Raw genomic sequence first — 15,370 nt, forward strand, 5'->3', positions numbered from 1 at the left:
GCAGAAGAATGCTGGGGAGAAGGCTGGCACTTGCCTCTTACCTCATGCTCCAGGTCTGAAGGGGCAGCACTCCACTGACTGCTGCCTAGAAAAAGGGCCCCCACTAAAGATGGCTGACAGACAGTGGCTTGCTTGGGGCAGGGGCCCACTACACTGCCCACCAATGGCTGAGCAGGGTGGTCACAGTGGCATTAGTGGTCTCCTGGTAACCATTGCCTGGTAACGGGGCAGTGGGTCACAGTGCACAGCAAGGGCTGCCTGGGAAGGGCTGCATTCAGCTGGATATGGTACAATTCCCCCTTTTCTTTGGTCCTCTGCAACCCTGAGGAGAATATGTGGGTATGATTTGGATAGAGTGGTTAATCATAAACTCCGCAGCGGATCTCTGTTTTAGGGGACTTGCTTTCAACCTCCATTCCTGGTTCATCTTTTCCCAAGTCTTTCAGGGAATGGGGTGACGACCACTCTAGCTACGTGCTGCTGGAGGAAAGCAAAGCCCTACAGTGCATTCTGAGTTGGAAGCAATGCCACGTTGCAAGTCTTGATCCAAGTCTTATATAAACTTGTATAAGGAATCCAGGAGAATAAGCCTGAAAAGCAGCGTGAGGGTGGCACTCTGGGGGAGACGTTCTGGCAGGTAATCCAGACACGCAGAAGCAGAAGGGAAGTAATTGTTGTAAGTTGTTAGGAAGTTGAGGGGAAGAGCTTCCCTTAACGGGAGAACACAGATCAAAATCAGCATTATTGCGAAGAAAATCCACAAACGTTAGTAGCATATGCATCTGTTTACTCAGTTTGTCAAAACTGCATTGGTAAGAGTCTTCTTGAAGTTGAAGCACTTTGGGAAAGCCTCAGCCTAACTATCTGTTAGACACTTAAAGAGGCAAGGTTAAAGATCGCATGACAAGGGGTTGAGAAGGAAGCTTAATCAAGTGGCTCTCATGTAACCGTCAGCATGGCTGACCGATTATCCCAAGGCATACCTGCATTTCAGAAACTTTGTACCCTTTCTAGAATATCGACAGGTGTGCCATGTATCCATCCTGTGTAATTGGAGAAGCTTCTCCCCCATTTCACAATGTTTTCTCTGTAATTTCCATACCAGATATACGACTGAAATAGTCCTCCTTGAGTTGCCTTAAGGGCCCCGCAACTAATCCAAAGTTAACAAACTATTTCAAAACACCTGGTCCAATAAGCTCATCAGTCCTTTGAAGAGAATTCTTCTTTCTTCTCCAAAGTGAGAAGAGATCTTAAAAGCAAATCGAGATCCCTTAAAGGCAGGACAGTTCACATACCATGTTATTGAAAGCAGCATTCCAAGTAAACGTGTTCTCTTGGCAGAGGGGAACCCAATCCAGCCTTGAAAAAAACGTATTTTTAATAACAGTATCCATTTCCCAAAGTGGGTTTCGTTTCAGCCCAATGATGCATCAAATGTTGGTTTTTGGCTCAACACATTTATCCCACCTTCCTACTCTATCCTGAAATGTGATCCTTTTCATGAGTTTCTTAGCTTTAATTACATATTTCGATTACAATCCTCAAGTCCTTAACACCTTCACTTAGTGAAAACCAAGAAGCAAGCAATTGTCAGCTGGATGCCATACCAGCATTTCTGATTGCAAACGGATGCTTTTGAGACCTTCTGCTAAGTAGGCAAAGGTAGCGAATCTTAGATGTGCCCAGCATCCAATGTCCCAATCCTCTATCCTCTTTGAAATGACCCGGAGAGTCAAGGAATGCTTGCCACTTACCTTGGTGAAGTTTCATGCTACCCAAATCTAGAGAGGCCATGTAGAAAGACTTCAAGTGTCATCATTTCAACTTATGGTCCTTGCTGTCAAATTGGCAACAGATATAAGGTCTTTTTGGATCTCTAAGAAACCTAGGGACCGCAGAAGGTTTATACTTCAGAATGCAAGAAGCTTAAGGCAGCTTCCATACCAGATATCAGTTCAGTACTAGCTATTTGCCAGATCATCAGGACCTGAAATCCATGGAGGCCAATTCTCTCCAGAGGAGGAAGTATTGAATTGGTAAGTGCTTCCCTTTCAGTGAAATAGAGCTCATTTACACATCAACTCGGCAGTTGATGTCAATTGCCTTATCCCTAAAAGTGGCCCAAATCTGGAGAATGCACCTGAAAGGGGTGCGTTGGGGAAACACATTTGAGTTTCCCAGAGCCACAACACTTTCACACAAAACAAACGCAAAAGCACATGCAAAAAAGAAACTCTCAGTCCTGAGGACCAAAGCAAGGGGTGAGGATGAGCAACATCCTCAGTGTTTTTGAAGTACGTTCCCTCATTTTAACAACAAAATGACAAACAACATGCAAATTGAAAGATAGGGAATCAGGACCACAGTTGTCATGCCTACTGACCTGGGAAGCAGAAAGAGCCAAAAAGGAAAAAGCAAAGAAATTAGGAAAAGTTCAATTTGCTTCATTAACTTCCACATGTCTCCTGGAAATATGGTCGTTTCCTCAGGGTCACAATGATGAAAACCAAAAGGATTTCACTGAGCAAACTTTCTCTAACTGAATATTTTACATAGACTGGTTTTGGAGATATGAAAACGATTCATTTGATGCCATGTTTCACCAGAATCTGTAGAATATGCTGGCCATGCAATGTAAAAAAAAAAAAAAAATACTTGCTTGTCCCTTAGCGGACTACAAGATGGACTAGAGCTCTGCTGATCACAGCAGGTGTTATCCAATAGCAGAGAGACAAATGCAATGCCAAAAGGTCTCTCAGGATCGCAGTTCCCAGGCACCAGAGGGCAGATTCCTACCCATTGGAAAGGGAATATGTCAACCAATGTTCCACCACAGCTGAAACACAACGCAGGAGGGAACGATACCTAGTGTGATCATATGCAAGCTCCGTTACTGACCAAAGACGTCTCAAGTACTCAATGCAAGTACTGTTTCACACACCTACAGTGTACGAATCACAAACAGGATCCCACAAACCACAGCACAGACTGCCGTGATTAACACCACATTGACACACACAAACACATGAAGAACAAATAAACACTCCAATCACAAAGACAGAAAGCCAGAGAAGGCATTTTGTCAACTTCCACTTCCACTCCCACATGGAGGCCCCCAGTTCTCAAGAGGGAATGGACACAGAGGGGCTCACATCCGCTAAGGGGAGCAGCCCAGTTGGAGTAGACCTATTTCCCAGCCTGTGCAAGCTGGAGCGACTTACCCCCAAATGACATGAACTGTATACCGTTGCTCTGGACATGTCTCCAAGACAAGCAGCCTCGTGCTGTAGGGCAGCCACTGCATATCAGGGAGAATCCCTGCCAGTATCCTGGAGCCAAATGTACTCTGGCATGTGCTGGGAACTATAAATGGCGACGCCCCTGATCGAGATCAATACACCATGGGCACAGACCTCCTGGCTGGCTCGCTATAATTGGTAACCAAAGGCCAGGATGTGTGCGCGAGGCACAGTGAGGCCAAACAACAGCAAAACATTGGACTTTGGAGCCGAGAAATATTTGTTGTTGAGACATTCAAGGAAATGGGTGGCTTATGCTGGGTAATGCCCAACCTTGAAAGCTTTTAGCAAAGCCCTCTTAGAGGTAAGGTGATGGAGGGGTGTGGCTTTTCGTTGAAAACTTCTCCCTGTCCGATCCATTGTTCTTGAGGACAGGTCATAGTCAGGTCTCAATGTTCCTATCAATCTCCAGCAAACAAATGTCACTCCCTGGGTGACAAGAAAGGGCAAGGTCCCAAGGCACAAGACTCACCCTCTGAGGTCCAGACCCACCTAAGAGAAAGGGGTCCCTGGGAGGGGTGGTGGTCCTCCTGCCATGGAGGGTTTGTCCAGGAGCTGGTCTGAGGCCTCCCACCAGTGCCCACGCCTCACAGAGGAGGCAGCTCTGTCTTGGTGGCTCCCTCAGGGCCCGGTCCCAGACCCTTGCTAGCTATCATCACTGAGGGAGCCGGGTGCACATGACCCAACAGGTCTTAATGCTTCTCAGGCCACCCAAACAGTGGCTGTCAGGTACCCCAGACTGTGAGCCATACCCTTAGGGTCACAGTGGCGGTGTGTGGTAGAGGTTCAACACTGCCTCAAGGCCTGGTCTGGGCCAATGGTCATTCATGGCCTTGGCTCTGGAGCCATGCAGGACACACCCCCAGCCTGTTCTCTGGGCCCCCCATCACACCAGCTGGCCCAAGGCCGTGTGAGCAGAAGAATGCTGGGGAGAAGGCTGGCACTTGCCTCTTACCTCATGCTCCAGGTCTGAAGGGGCAGCACTCCACTGACTGCTGCCTAGAAAAAGGGCCCCCACTAAAGATGGCTGACAGACAGTGGCTTGCTTGGGGCAGGGGCCCACTACACTGCCCACCAATGGCTGAGCAGGGTGGTCACAGTGGCATTAGTGGTCTCCTGGTAACCATTGCCTGGTAACGGGGCAGTGGGTCACAGTGCACAGCAAGGGCTGCCTGGGAAGGGCTGCATTCAGCTGGATATGGTACAATTCCCCCTTTTCTTTGGTCCTCTGCAACCCTGAGGAGAATATGTGGGTATGATTTGGATAGAGTGGTTAATCATAAACTCCGCAGCGGATCTCTGTTTTAGGGGACTTGCTTTCAACCTCCATTCCTGGTTCATCTTTTCCCAAGTCTTTCAGGGAATGGGGTGACGACCACTCTAGCTACGTGCTGCTGGAGGAAAGCAAAGCCCTACAGTGCATTCTGAGTTGGAAGCAATGCCACGTTGCAAGTCTTGATCCAAGTCTTATATAAACTTGTATAAGGAATCCAGGAGAATAAGCCTGAAAAGCAGCGTGAGGGTGGCACTCTGGGGGAGACGTTCTGGCAGGTAATCCAGACACGCAGAAGCAGAAGGGAAGTAATTGTTGTAAGTTGTTAGGAAGTTGAGGGGAAGAGCTTCCCTTAACGGGAGAACACAGATCAAAATCAGCATTATTGCGAAGAAAATCCACAAACGTTAGTAGCATATGCATCTGTTTACTCAGTTTGTCAAAACTGCATTGGTAAGAGTCTTCTTGAAGTTGAAGCACTTTGGGAAAGCCTCAGCCTAACTATCTGTTAGACACTTAAAGAGGCAAGGTTAAAGATCGCATGACAAGGGGTTGAGAAGGAAGCTTAATCAAGTGGCTCTCATGTAACCGTCAGCATGGCTGACCGATTATCCCAAGGCATACCTGCATTTCAGAAACTTTGTACCCTTTCTAGAATATCGACAGGTGTGCCATGTATACATCCTGTGTAATTGGAGAAGCTTCTCCCCCATTTCACAATGTTTTCTCTGTAATTTCCATACCAGATATACGACTGAAATAGTCCTCCTTGAGTTGCCTTAAGGGCCCCGCAACTAATCCAAAGTTAACAAACTATTTCAAAACACCTGGTCCAATAAGCTCATCAGTCCTTTGAAGAGAATTCTTCTTTCTTCTCCAAAGTGAGAAGAGATCTTAAAAGCAAATCGAGATCCCTTAAAGGCAGGACAGTTCACATACCATGTTATTGAAAGCAGCATTCCAAGTAAACGTGTTCTCTTGGCAGAGGGGAACCCAATCCAGCCTTGAAAAAAACGTATTTTTAATAACAGTATCCATTTCCCAAAGTGGGTTTCGTTTCAGCCCAATGATGCATCAAATGTTGGTTTTTGGCTCAACACATTTATCCCACCTTCCTACTCTATCCTGAAATGTGATCCTTTTCATGAGTTTCTTAGCTTTAATTACATATTTCGATTACAATCCTCAAGTCCTTAACACCTTCACTTAGTGAAAACCAAGAAGCAAGCAATTGTCAGCTGGATGCCATACCAGCATTTCTGATTGCAAACGGATGCTTTTGAGACCTTCTGCTAAGTAGGCAAAGGTAGCGAATCTTAGATGTGCCCAGCATCCAATGTCCCAATCCTCTATCCTCTTTGAAATGACCCGGAGAGTCAAGGAATGCTTGCCACTTACCTTGGTGAAGTTTCATGCTACCCAAATCTAGAGAGGCCATGTAGAAAGACTTCAAGTGTCATCATTTCAACTTATGGTCCTTGCTGTCAAATTGGCAACAGATATAAGGTCTTTTTGGATCTCTAAGAAACCTAGGGACCGCAGAAGGTTTATACTTCAGAATGCAAGAAGCTTAAGGCAGCTTCCATACCAGATATCAGTTCAGTACTAGCTATTTGCCAGATCATCAGGACCTGAAATCCATGGAGGCCAATTCTCTCCAGAGGAGGAAGTATTGAATTGGTAAGTGCTTCCCTTTCAGTGAAATAGAGCTCATTTACACATCAACTCGGCAGTTGATGTCAATTGCCTTATCCCTAAAAGTGGCCCAAATCTGGAGAATGCACCTGAAAGGGGTGCGTTGGGGAAACACATTTGAGTTTCCCAGAGCCACAACACTTTCACACAAAACAAACGCAAAAGCACATGCAAAAAAGAAACTCTCAGTCCTGAGGACCAAAGCAAGGGGTGAGGATGAGCAACATCCTCAGTGTTTTTGAAGTACGTTCCCTCATTTTAACAACAAAATGACAAACAACATGCAAATTGAAAGATAGGGAATCAGGACCACAGTTGTCATGCCTACTGACCTGGGAAGCAGAAAGAGCCAAAAAGGAAAAAGCAAAGAAATTAGGAAAAGTTCAATTTGCTTCATTAACTTCCACATGTCTCCTGGAAATATGGTCGTTTCCTCAGGGTCACAATGATGAAAACCAAAAGGATTTCACTGAGCAAACTTTCTCTAACTGAATATTTTACATAGACTGGTTTTGGAGATATGAAAACGATTCATTTGATGCCATGTTTCACCAGAATCTGTAGAATATGCTGGCCATGCAATGTAAAAAAAAAAAAAAAATACTTGCTTGTCCCTTAGCGGACTACAAGATGGACTAGAGCTCTGCTGATCACAGCAGGTGTTATCCAATAGCAGAGAGACAAATGCAATGCCAAAAGGTCTCTCAGGATCGCAGTTCCCAGGCACCAGAGGGCAGATTCCTACCCATTGGAAAGGGAATATGTCAACCAATGTTCCACCACAGCTGAAACACAACGCAGGAGGGAACGATACCTAGTGTGATCATATGCAAGCTCCGTTACTGACCAAAGACGTCTCAAGTACTCAATGCAAGTACTGTTTCACACACCTACAGTGTACGAATCACAAACAGGATCCCACAAACCACAGCACAGACTGCCGTGATTAACACCACATTGACACACACAAACACATGAAGAACAAATAAACACTCCAATCACAAAGACAGAAAGCCAGAGAAGGCATTTTGTCAACTTCCACTTCCACTCCCACATGGAGGCCCCCAGTTCTCAAGAGGGAATGGACACAGAGGGGCTCACATCCGCTAAGGGGAGCAGCCCAGTTGGAGTAGACCTATTTCCCAGCCTGTGCAAGCTGGAGCGACTTACCCCCAAATGACATGAACTGTATACCGTTGCTCTGGACATGTCTCCAAGACAAGCAGCCTCGTGCTGTAGGGCAGCCACTGCATATCAGGGAGAATCCCTGCCAGTATCCTGGAGCCAAATGTACTCTGGCATGTGCTGGGAACTATAAATGGCGACGCCCCTGATCGAGATCAATACACCATGGGCACAGACCTCCTGGCTGGCTCGCTATAATTGGTAACCAAAGGCCAGGATGTGTGCGCGAGGCACAGTGAGGCCAAACAACAGCAAAACATTGGACTTTGGAGCCGAGAAATATTTGTTGTTGAGACATTCAAGGAAATGGGTGGCTTATGCTGGGTAATGCCCAACCTTGAAAGCTTTTAGCAAAGCCCTCTTAGAGGTAAGGTGATGGAGGGGTGTGGCTTTTCGTTGAAAACTTCTCCCTGTCCGATCCATTGTTCTTGAGGACAGGTCATAGTCAGGTCTCAATGTTCCTATCAATCTCCAGCAAACAAATGTCACTCCCTGGGTGACAAGAAAGGGCAAGGTCCCAAGGCACAAGACTCACCCTCTGAGGTCCAGACCCACCTAAGAGAAAGGGGTCCCTGGGAGGGGTGGTGGTCCTCCTGCCATGGAGGGTTTGTCCAGGAGCTGGTCTGAGGCCTCCCACCAGTGCCCACGCCTCACAGAGGAGGCAGCTCTGTCTTGGTGGCTCCCTCAGGGCCCGGTCCCAGACCCTTGCTAGCTATCATCACTGAGGGAGCCGGGTGCACATGACCCAACAGGTCTTAATGCTTCTCAGGCCACCCAAACAGTGGCTGTCAGGTACCCCAGACTGTGAGCCATACCCTTAGGGTCACAGTGGCGGTGTGTGGTAGAGGTTCAACACTGCCTCAAGGCCTGGTCTGGGCCAATGGTCATTCATGGCCTTGGCTCTGGAGCCATGCAGGACACACCCCCAGCCTGTTCTCTGGGCCCCCCATCACACCAGCTGGCCCAAGGCCGTGTGAGCAGAAGAATGCTGGGGAGAAGGCTGGCACTTGCCTCTTACCTCATGCTCCAGGTCTGAAGGGGCAGCACTCCACTGACTGCTGCCTAGAAAAAGGGCCCCCACTAAAGATGGCTGACAGACAGTGGCTTGCTTGGGGCAGGGGCCCACTACACTGCCCACCAATGGCTGAGCAGGGTGGTCACAGTGGCATTAGTGGTCTCCTGGTAACCATTGCCTGGTAACGGGGCAGTGGGTCACAGTGCACAGCAAGGGCTGCCTGGGAAGGGCTGCATTCAGCTGGATATGGTACAATTCCCCCTTTTCTTTGGTCCTCTGCAACCCTGAGGAGAATATGTGGGTATGATTTGGATAGAGTGGTTAATCATAAACTCCGCAGCGGATCTCTGTTTTAGGGGACTTGCTTTCAACCTCCATTCCTGGTTCATCTTTTCCCAAGTCTTTCAGGGAATGGGGTGACGACCACTCTAGCTACGTGCTGCTGGAGGAAAGCAAAGCCCTACAGTGCATTCTGAGTTGGAAGCAATGCCACGTTGCAAGTCTTGATCCAAGTCTTATATAAACTTGTATAAGGAATCCAGGAGAATAAGCCTGAAAAGCAGCGTGAGGGTGGCACTCTGGGGGAGACGTTCTGGCAGGTAATCCAGACACGCAGAAGCAGAAGGGAAGTAATTGTTGTAAGTTGTTAGGAAGTTGAGGGGAAGAGCTTCCCTTAACGGGAGAACACAGATCAAAATCAGCATTATTGCGAAGAAAATCCACAAACGTTAGTAGCATATGCATCTGTTTACTCAGTTTGTCAAAACTGCATTGGTAAGAGTCTTCTTGAAGTTGAAGCACTTTGGGAAAGCCTCAGCCTAACTATCTGTTAGACACTTAAAGAGGCAAGGTTAAAGATCGCATGACAAGGGGTTGAGAAGGAAGCTTAATCAAGTGGCTCTCATGTAACCGTCAGCATGGCTGACCGATTATCCCAAGGCATACCTGCATTTCAGAAACTTTGTACCCTTTCTAGAATATCGACAGGTGTGCCATGTATCCATCCTGTGTAATTGGAGAAGCTTCTCCCCCATTTCACAATGTTTTCTCTGTAATTTCCATACCAGATATACGACTGAAATAGTCCTCCTTGAGTTGCCTTAAGGGCCCCGCAACTAATCCAAAGTTAACAAACTATTTCAAAACACCTGGTCCAATAAGCTCATCAGTCCTTTGAAGAGAATTCTTCTTTCTTCTCCAAAGTGAGAAGAGATCTTAAAAGCAAATCGAGATCCCTTAAAGGCAGGACAGTTCACATACCATGTTATTGAAAGCAGCATTCCAAGTAAACGTGTTCTCTTGGCAGAGGGGAACCCAATCCAGCCTTGAAAAAAACGTATTTTTAATAACAGTATCCATTTCCCAAAGTGGGTTTCGTTTCAGCCCAATGATGCATCAAATGTTGGTTTTTGGCTCAACACATTTATCCCACCTTCCTACTCTATCCTGAAATGTGATCCTTTTCATGAGTTTCTTAGCTTTAATTACATATTTCGATTACAATCCTCAAGTCCTTAACACCTTCACTTAGTGAAAACCAAGAAGCAAGCAATTGTCAGCTGGATGCCATACCAGCATTTCTGATTGCAAACGGATGCTTTTGAGACCTTCTGCTAAGTAGGCAAAGGTAGCGAATCTTAGATGTGCCCAGCATCCAATGTCCCAATCCTCTATCCTCTTTGAAATGACCCGGAGAGTCAAGGAATGCTTGCCACTTACCTTGGTGAAGTTTCATGCTACCCAAATCTAGAGAGGCCATGTAGAAAGACTTCAAGTGTCATCATTTCAACTTATGGTCCTTGCTGTCAAATTGGCAACAGATATAAGGTCTTTTTGGATCTCTAAGAAACCTAGGGACCGCAGAAGGTTTATACTTCAGAATGCAAGAAGCTTAAGGCAGCTTCCATACCAGATATCAGTTCAGTACTAGCTATTTGCCAGATCATCAGGACCTGAAATCCATGGAGGCCAATTCTCTCCAGAGGAGGAAGTATTGAATTGGTAAGTGCTTCCCTTTCAGTGAAATAGAGCTCATTTACACATCAACTCGGCAGTTGATGTCAATTGCCTTATCCCTAAAAGTGGCCCAAATCTGGAGAATGCACCTGAAAGGGGTGCGTTGGGGAAACACATTTGAGTTTCCCAGAGCCACAACACTTTCACACAAAACAAACGCAAAAGTACATGCCAAAAAGAAACTCTCAGTCCTGAGGACCAAAGCAAAGGGTGAGGATGAACAACATCCTCAGTGTTTTTGAAGTACGTTCCCTCATTTTAACAACAAAACGACAAACAACATGCAAATTGAAAGATAGGGAATCAGGACCACAGTTGTCATGCCTACTGACCTGGGAAGCAGAAAGAGCCAAAAAGGAAAAAGCAAAGAAATTAGGAAAAGTTCAATTTGCTTCATGAACTTCCACATGTCTCCTGGAAATATGCTCGTTTTCTCAGGGTCACAATGATGAAAACCAAAAGGATTTCACTGAGCAAACTTTCTCTAACTGAATATTTTACATAGACTGGTTTTGGAGATATCAAAATGATTCATTTGATGCCATGTTTCACAAGAATCTGTAGAATATGCTGGCCATGAAATGTAAAAAAAAAAATACTTGCTTGTCCCTTAGCGGACTACAAGATGGACTAGAGCTCTGCTGATCACAGCAGGTGTTATCCAATAGCAGAGAGACAAATGCAATGCCAAAAGGTCTCTCAGGATCGCAGTTCCCAGGCACCAAAGGGCAGATTCCTACCCATTGGAAAGGGAATATGTCAACCAATGTTCCACCACAGCTGAAACACAACGCAGGAGGGAACGATACCTAGTGTGATCATATGCAAGCTCCGTTACTGACCAAAGACGTCTCAAGTACTCAATGCAAGTGCTGTTTCACACACCTACAATGTACGAATCACAAACTGGATCCCACAAACCAAAGCACAGACTGCCGTGATTAACACCACATTGACACACACAAACACATGAAGAACAAATAAACACTCCAATCACAAAGACAGAAAGCCAGAGAAGGCATTTTGTCAACTTCCACTTCCACTCCCACATGGAGGCCCCCAGTTCTCAAGAGGGAATGGACTCAGAGGGGCTCACATCCGCTAAGGGGAGCAGCCCAGTTGGAGTAGACCTATTTCCCAGCCTGTGCAAGCTGGAGCGACTTACCCCCAAATGACATGAACTGTATACCGTTGCTCTGGACATGTCTCCAAGACAAGCAGCCTCGTGCTGTAGGGCAGCCACTGCATATCAGGGAGAATCCCTGCCAGTATCCTGGAGACAAATGTACTCTGGCATGTGCTGGGAACTATAAATGGCGACGCCCCTGATCGAGATCAATACACCATGGGCACAGACCTCCTGGCTGGCTCGCTATAATTGGTAACCAAAGGCCAGGATGTGTGCGCGACGCACAGTGAGGCCAAACAACAGCAAAACATTGGACTTTGGAGCCGAGAAATATTTGTTGTTGAGACATTCAAGGAAATGGGTGGCTTATGCTGGGTAATCCCCAACCTTGAAAGCTTTTAGCAAAGCCCTCTTAGAGGTAAGGTGATGGAGGGGTGTGGCTTTTCGTTGAAAACTTCTCCCTGTCCGATCCATTGTTCTTGAGGACAGGTCATAGTCAGGTCTCAATGTTCCTATCAATCTCCAGCAAACAAATGTCACTCTCTGGGTGACAAGAAAGGGCAAGGTCCCAAGGCACAAGACTCACCCTCTGAGGTCCAGACCCACCTAAGAGAAAGGGGTCCCTGGGAGGGGTGGTGGTCCTCCTGCCATGGAGGGTTTGTCCACGAGCTGGTCTGAGTCCTCCCACCAGTGCCCACGCCTCACAGAGGAGGCAGCTCTGCCTTGGTGGCTCCCTCAGGGCCAGGTCCCAGACCCTTGCTAGCTCTCATCACTGAGGGAGCCGGGTACACATGACCCAACTGGTCTTAATGCTCCTCAGGCCACCCAAACAGTAGTGTTCAGGTGCCCCAGACTGTGAGCCATACCCTTAGGGTCACAGTGGCGGTGTGTGGTAGAGGTTCAACACTGCCTCAAGGCCTGGTCTGGGCCAATGGTCATTCATGGCCTTGGCTCTGGAGCCCTGCAGGACACACCCCCAGCCTGTTCTCTGCGCCCCCCATCACACCAGCTGGCCCAAGGCCGTGTGAGCAGAAGAATGCTGGGGAGAAGGCTGGCACTTGCCTCTTACCTCATGCTCCAGGTCTGAAGGGGCAGCACTCCACTGACTGCTGCCTAACAAAGGGCCCCCACTAAAGATGGCTGACAGACAGTGGCTTGCTTGGGGCAGGGGCCCACTACACTGCCCACCAATGGCTGAGCAGGGTGGTCACAGTGGCATTAGTGGTCTCCTGGTAACCATTGCCTGGTAACGGGGCAGTGGGTCACAGTGCACAGCAAGGGCTGCCTGGGAAGGGCTGCATTCAGCTGGCTATGGTACAATTCCCCCTTTTCTTTGGTCCTCTGCAACCCTGAGGAGAATATGTGGGTATGATTTGGATAAAGTGGTTAATCATAAACTCAGCAGCGGATTTCTGTTTTAGGGGACTTGCTTTCAACCTAGATTCCTGGTTCATCTTTTCCCAAGTCTTTCAGGGAATGGGGTGACGACCACTCTAGCTACGTCCTGCTGGAGGAAAGCAAAGCCCTACAGTGCATTCTGAGTTGGAAGCAATGCCACGTTGCAAGTCTTGATCCAAGTCTTATATAAACTTGTATAAGGAATCCAGGAGAATAAGCCTGAAAAGCAGCGTGAGGGTGGCACTCTGGGGGAGACATTCTGGCAGGTAATCCAGACACGCAGAAGCAGAAGGGAAGAAATTGTTGTAAGTTGTTAGGAAGTTGAGGGGAAGAGCTTCCCTTAACGGGAGAACACAGATCAAAATCAGCATTATTGCGAAGCAAATCCATAAACGTTAGTAGCATATGCATCTGTTTACTCAGTTTGTCAAAACTGCATTGCTAAGAGTCTTCTTGAAGTTGAAGCACTTTGGGAAAGCCTCAGCCTAACTATCTGTTAGACACTTAAAGAGGCAAGGTTAAAGATCGCATGACAAGGGGTTGCGAAGGAAGCTTAATTAAGTGGCTCTCATGTAACCGTCAGCATGGCTGACCAATTATCCCAAGGCATACCTGCATTTCAGAAACTTTGTACCCTTTCTAGAATATCGACAGGTGTGCCATGTATCCATCCTGTGTAATTGGAGAAGCTTCTCCCCCATTTCACAATGTTTTCTCTGTAATTTCCATACCAGATATACGACTGAAATAGTCCTCCTTGAGTTGCCTTAAGGGCCCCGCAACTAATCCAAAGTTAACAAACTGTTTCAAAACACCTGGTCCAATAAGCTCATCAGTCCTTTGAAGAGAATTCTTCTTTCTTCTCCAAAGTGAGAAGAGATCTTAAAAGCAAATCGAGATCCCTTAAAGGCAGGACAGTTCACATACCATGTTATTGAAAGCAGCATTCCAAGTAAACGTGTTCTCTTGGCAGAGGGGAACCCAATCCAGCCTTGAAAAAAACGTATTTTTAATAACAGTATCCATTTCCCGAAGTGGGGTTTCGTTTCAGCCCAATGATGCATCAAATGTTGGTTTTTGGCTCAACACATTTATCCCACCTTCCTACTCTATCCTGAAATGTGTTCCTTTTCATGAGTTTATTAGCTTTAATTACATATTTCGATTACAATCCTCAAGTCCTTAACACCTTCACTTAGTGAAAACCAAGAAGCAAGCAATTGTCAGCTGGATGCCATACCTGCATTTCTGATTGCAAACGGATGCTTTTGAGACCTTCTGCTAAGTAGGCAAAGGTAGGGAATCTTAGATGTGCCCAGCATCCAATGTTCCAATCCTCTATCCTCTTTGAAATGACCCGGAGAGTCAAGGAATGCTTCCCACTTACCTTGGTGAAGTTTCATGCTACCCAAATCTAGAGAGGCCATTTAGAAAGATTTCAAGTGTCATCATTTCAACTTATGGTCCTTGCTGTCAAATTGGCAACAGATATAAGGTCTCTTTGGATCTCTAAGAAACCTAGGGACCGCAGAAGGTTTATACTTCAGAATGCAAGAAGCTTAAGGCAGCTTCCATACCAGATATCAGTTCAGTACTAGCTATTTGCCAGATCATCAGGACCTGAAATCCATGGAGGCCAATTCTCTCAAGAGGAGGAAGTATTGAATAGGTAAGTGCTTCCCTTTCAGTGAAATAGAGCTCATTTACACATCAACTCGGCAGGTGATGTCAATTGCCTTATCCCTAAAAGTGGCCCAAATCTGGAGAATGCACCTGAAAGGGGTGCGTTGGGGAAGCACATTTGAGTTTCCCAGAGCCACAACACTTCCACACAAAACAAACGCAAATGTACATGCAAAAAAGAAACTCTCAGTCCTGAGGACCAAAGCAAAGGGTGAGGATGAACAACATCCTCAGTGTTTTTGAAGTACATTCCCTCATTTTAACAAGAAAACGACAAACAACATGCAAATTGAAAGATAGGGAATCAGGACCACAGTTGTCATGCCTACTGACCTGGGAAGCAGAAAGAGCCAAAAAGGAAAAAGCAAAGAAATTAGGAAAAGTTCAATTTGCTTCATTAACTTCCACATGTCTCCTGGAAATATGGTCGTTTCCTCAGGGTCACAATGATGAAAACCAAAAGGATTTCACTGAGCAAACTTTCTCTAACTGAATATTTTACATAGACTGGTTTTGGAGATATGAAAACGATTCATTTGATGCCATGTTTCACCAGAATCTGTAGAATATGCTGGCCATGCAATGTAAAAAAAAAAAAAAAAAATACTTGCTTGTCCCTTAGCGGACTACAAGATGGACTAGAGCTCTGCTGATCACAGCAGGTGTTATCCAAT

Source organism: Hippopotamus amphibius, chromosome 10 (genome assembly GCF_030028045.1).
Source record: "Hippopotamus amphibius kiboko isolate mHipAmp2 chromosome 10, mHipAmp2.hap2, whole genome shotgun sequence".
Classification (NCBI taxonomy): Eukaryota; Metazoa; Chordata; class Mammalia; order Artiodactyla; family Hippopotamidae; genus Hippopotamus; species Hippopotamus amphibius.